Genomic DNA, 5,922 nt, shown 5'->3' on the forward strand with positions numbered 1-5,922 from the left:
TAAATAAATAAAAAAAAAAAAAATAAATAAATAAAAATGTAAAAACAAATCTGCTGTAGATAAACCAGACTCTCTTGGTTTGCCTTCTGAGTTTCCTACATTAGACAGCTGTCAATTGCGTCTCTTTGCTCCAGGATGCAGGGATACTATTGCTGACTTCTAGAGGTGATCACAGAGCATCACTCTAATGATGAGAACATAAGGATGAGACCATAAAGATCACTGTATTGCTCATGTGCCTGTGCATGTAAGGCAGATGGAATGTAATGATTATATTCCCATGTGACACATGGTGGGAGGACAATCAGATCTGATCACTGCAAGAATATTTCAGAGGTAAAAAAATGACATTGGAAATTCCTGTTGAACTTACAGGAATGTTCTGTGTTTAGTATAAAGTAAATAGTTAGTTCATGCAAAAATGTTTTTTATTTTTTTATTATTATTGTTAGAGGTTTGGTTGTATGGACTTTGAATAGAGGAACAGAAATCTCCTAGGTTTCAATAAAAATATCTTAATTTGTGTTTTGAAGATGATCGAAAGTCTTTTTGGTTTGAAGTGACGCTATACATATGGGTAAATAAAATTTTGGGGGGGTAAATAAACAATATTCATTGCATCATGTTGCCTGCTAGAGAATTTGCATTGTACTATTATCCATGGAAGTATAGGTAGTGAATACATTTTCGAAAAAAAATAAATAAATAAATAAATGTTCATATATTATGTTTAATCAATCTGGGTTTCCCACAAAACAGTGTAAATCACTGTTTAATTACCATAGTGCAATGCATAGTTGGAGAAATGAACTAGCCAGTAACTGGGAATGCCGTGTAGTATAGTCGTTCCTCCACTGTTTGAACCACATTGGTTCGATTATGTAGAAATGTCATTAATGATGTCATGTGCAGGGGTCGAGTATTAACTTCTGCTAATGAACTGGTTCAAGATCACAGTTAATGTTTAAATATTATACTTTATTCACACAAAGCAACAGAAATCTGTTCATTGCTCCCTTACGCATATGCATATGCATATGCATATGCATACTCTGAAAAAATGCAGTTGATTGTTGACATGCTTATATACAAAGACCGGAAGATTCTAACAGGTATTGAGCTATAGCTCCAACTACACAAGTCTGCAATGCTGTTTGCTAATGTTTGTTAGAACTATAGTTTCAGGAAACACTAGATCACTGAATTATGTTAATAACAACAGAACTGGCAACATAGTTGGATAACAATGCTTTTGGTGCAATCCACCGATGGCACCAGTAATTTATCTATCCAGTTGAGGACCAATCAATGCTATAAAGGCCTGATTGATGATTTAGATTATAGTGGTGGAGTGGTGCTGTACATTCTCAGCAAAGTGTGGCAGATTGTGCTAATCTTCTGCATCTAGCTTCAGACTACCATTCCACAATAATCAGTAATTTCAGTCCTATCCAGTCTTAACAAATTGATAGTACAGTGAAGGTACTAAGTCAATGCATGTCTGCATGCATGTGCAGTCTGGTTGTGTGGTATACTTGCTATCAGGACAAATAGTTTTCCCCAAGGGACTCATCTTAGGGTCACTGAGGTCGCTGCCAAATCAAAATGACAGATGAAGAGATCTGTAAATGTGTTATGCCATCTGAACCGGACTGGGAAACTGTAATTAGGACTGAACGGGATATAAAGGGGCAACTTTCTGCACCATAAATTTAAATGGATTTTAAACACTCTATGGTTGCTATTTATGATAACGGTTGAGTTCAGATGATCTCCAGCTGAATTTACAGACAAGCGTGGCCACCACCTTAATAAAACACAGCACAAGATGCAATCAATCCAATAGAGCCACAGCTTTTCAACTGGAGTCTGCAGAGCCCTTGTGATCAGGTAGCAAACACCACTAACGGACTTATGGTATCAACCAACAAGATTTTTTTTTTTTTTTTTTTTTTTCATACAGTTATAATAGCCAAAGAAAATTTAGCATTCAACATGCACTCTAAAAAAAAAAAAAAAAAAAAAGGTGCCATATAACACTCAAAGTGGTTCTTAGCTCATAATCATAGGGGAACCACTTTTGGTGCTATATAGCCCCATATCTTTAAAGTTCCTCTACAGCACCTTTGTCAAATGGTACTATGTAGACCTCATAAGAGGTGCCATATCGCATTTTATTTCTTCAATAAAAATGGTTCTAAACAGCACCTAGAGTGGTTCTTGTGCTCGTAAAGAACCTTTAAAAGGGCTTAACAGGTTCTTTGTATGGCAGTGGTGCTATATAGCACCTTGACCACCCTAAAGAACCACTGAAGAACCATACAGGGGCTTAAAAGGTTCTGTATATACGCTAGCAGTGCTATATAGCACCTCAATAATCCCAAAGAACCGGTGAAGAACCACTGAAGCACCAAGATTTGGTGCTATACAGCACTTAAAGTGGTCATTACGAGCCAAAGAACATCTTTTAGTACTAAATAGTACCATTTTTGCAGCATTTGAGGTATCCAATAACGCTCAGTGTGGATATTATCACCTGAGTTTAACTTTATCTGCAAAATTGTCCCTTGCATTATATGAGGACTCACACTGGAGACCCAAGTTAAACAGATGGGCTATAAATAATCCCTGTACACTTTATGCACAGTCATGCGATTACAATTGCAGTTGTATCCACAGCTGGAGGATATCGCATCAACTGTTGACTAAGGACCCTGGACATCACATTGGACTGGGAATATGTCCACAGAGTGGAAATGTGTTTTGGTTGTGCATTACGAATCCATGGTCGAGACTTTCTATGAGGTCACACAAATGAGAGTGCAGGCCCTCCCGTATCTGCTGCTGCATCTGTCTGTAGTGTGAGCTTGGTTATATTTGGAGACATTGCTCAGTGATGACATGTTTTTCACATTTCTCCGCAGGCGTTATGAAGCACGGGGTGGAGGGTGGGGGTGGTGCGAGACAGGAATGGAAGGGCATGGACCCAGAGAGACAGACAAAATCTGGCAGTGAGGAATTATGTGGGCATTTTGGGTTCTGTTTATTCAGTGATTCTTGCAAAGCAAAGAATCACCATTATTGTAATATTTTTTCCAGATAAAACTTGTCGTACTATGACCTTACTAAGTGATCAGACATATGAATTATTGCAGAAAGACAAAAAAAAATAAAAATATATATGTAAATGAAAATTTCCCTATATGCACTTCCATTGCATATTATAAAATTATACAGGATTATAAAGACCTCTTACCTTGTACCTCTTTTGACTTGGACCAGTAAGAAACCATTAAGTAGCACCCTAGCCAGAGCCTGGCAATCTCCTAGCAATCACCCAGAATAAACTACCAAACTACCAATAGTAATGCCCTGAAAGCATCAGTAGTGGCCCCCTAACAATATACTAGCAACCAGAACACCCTAACAACAGCAAAGCATAGCAATCAGCCATATACTGACACCAGAGAATCGTAGAGACTTGGTAGGGATTATACTGAGTATTTGTATACGATTCCAAGTCATATCTTTCAGAATACCATAGAAATAGAAGTAATATGGGTATGATATGAGCTAAAAGTTACTCAATCAAAACTCACTTTTGGACGTCTGACAGTTACTCCTTGAAATGAGCGAGTATCCTGTGGTGCATGACCCTAGGATGCAAATCTCATTATTACATGAACTGGTGAATTAGACTTACTAATTTTGAAACATGAGTTAGGATAAGTTCCTACATTTGAATCATATTCAGTGAATACTGTCATCATCAATATTGAGCATTGACATGACCAGGTCCCACACTAGGACTGATGGAAGGGATGGATGCTTTGATGGAACAGTGAATAAAAGAGGAGGGGACAGACACTTAAGGCCTTCTCAATCCTTAATACCTGGTGACTGATGACTCATTAATTTGACAAGCAATGCAGAGCAGGGATGGATTACACAAAGAAGTCTCTGGCCGGCCGTCCCCACAAGCATACAGATGAGGAGAGCAGAAGAGAGTGACAGATAGGAAACACGTGGGGAGGACAGAAATGTTTCCGAACATATCTGTGCTTTTATAAGCCTATGGTGACTAAACAGACCACATGTTTAGTGACATTTAAGCATGGCATGGTCACAGATAGGAAGGGGAGGGTTTAACAGAAGCAATGAGATCAAGCAAGACAGATAGAGAGAGATCACATGTTGAACTGTATCTGTGTTCAAAAGCGTGCCCCCAGGCATGGTGTAGATGCACGTAACACAGAAACATTGATTTTTTTTGAGAATGTGTAATGCTTTTGTGCTAGGTATGTGCAACTACATATTTTTATTTATATTTCTCATAATATATACAGTGCTGAGTAGTAACAGATTACATGTAATCATCTAGAATATGTAATCAGATTCCAAAAAATGAAGTACTTGTAATTAGATTACATTACATTTTGAAATACCCGTAATCAGGCTACAGTTACTTTTTTAATGATTACATGATTACATATTATTCACATGGTCACATGACATGCAGGTCTAATATTTTTAATATTAAGTGTATAAGTGTTTTATTTTGATTGTTGTAATTTTAAAAATATTTATTTTAATTTCACATTTAAAGTAATTAATTAGCTTTTTGCATGGTTCCTTGCACAAAACTATGTTAGGACCGCAAAACACTTTTACCATGCATGATTTCTAAACTAATTTATTTTAATGTTTGCATGCCATATTCCATAATAAGAGATAATAGCTTTGTATAAGGAAGCAAAAATGACATTGCTGATTTATAAAATGTGTTTTTATCTCAAATTTGCTTTTATTAACACTTTCAGCTAACACGATCAACAAACAATGTAATAAAACATTGCCACAGTCATGTTTAGGAGAAAATTAAACATGCTATTTAGTATCAGAAAGTGGACAGTTTGCTTTGAAACTGCCATGCAATGTCGGACAACAAGCAATGTAATATTATTTTGTTACCATTTTGTCAGATTTTCAGCTTTACACATGCTGCTTCTAAATGGTAAAACTCAATTTTGTAATAAATGTATATATTTTAAGCAATCTCCTTAGTCGACATGTCTAATTGACTACTCTGTTGTTCAAAGACTCGTCGGCTATGCTTACCTATCCTACTGAAGAACTATGCAGACTTCAGACTCCATCCTGCACTTCTGTCTTGTTGCAGTTGAGTCTTGATATTGCAAATTCTCAGCTTTAAGGTTAAGGTACCTTATCACATTCTTCCTAGGCAACGAAATGTTAAACTTTGAGTCATAAAAAGCATTGTTGCATTGTTATTGTTGCTCTTAGACAGCACAGAAGTGCAATAGTGCTTTAAAACATGCACTTCCTACTGATTATGGTGAAAAGCTAATCTGTGCAAGCTTCACAACAACAATAGAATCCCAAACACTAGCATGCTCTCCAGACAAAAATACACTGACAGGCTCTTCATCGTCCGACATGTAATTAAAACCAAAACAAAAGGATGGACGAAAGAGGTAATGTCAACACTGACAATGACAAAAGCAGCATGGGCTGTCCCTCTGATAAGACGCCCATGCAGTCGGCAGCTTGGTACATAGGGCCTCTGACCAGAGCAACAGGGCAGGGACGTCCACCTTTACTAAAGAGCCTGTGAGACAAGTCTTGGCAATGTATAGACTCAGCATTCAGAGTCCTCTGAGAGTCCTCAACGCCAGCCAATTGAAGACTCTGCTGCATTAATCTTACTGCCGCTTTGTCCTGGGGTGCCTGCGCCCCCTGTAAGGTCAATTAAACTCTGCAAGATAAAGTACTTGCCATGATATTAGGATATAAATAGCCATGTGGGGGGTGAAGGGGAACAGTTACTCTTATGTCACACTAACATGCCGGGCATGAATGTTGCCTCAACTACAGTAAGTCATATCCCTTCTGTCAAAATAA

The sequence above is a fragment of the Cyprinus carpio genome, chromosome B21 (assembly GCF_018340385.1).
Source record: "Cyprinus carpio isolate SPL01 chromosome B21, ASM1834038v1, whole genome shotgun sequence".
In the NCBI taxonomy this organism is placed as follows: domain Eukaryota; kingdom Metazoa; phylum Chordata; class Actinopteri; order Cypriniformes; family Cyprinidae; genus Cyprinus; species Cyprinus carpio.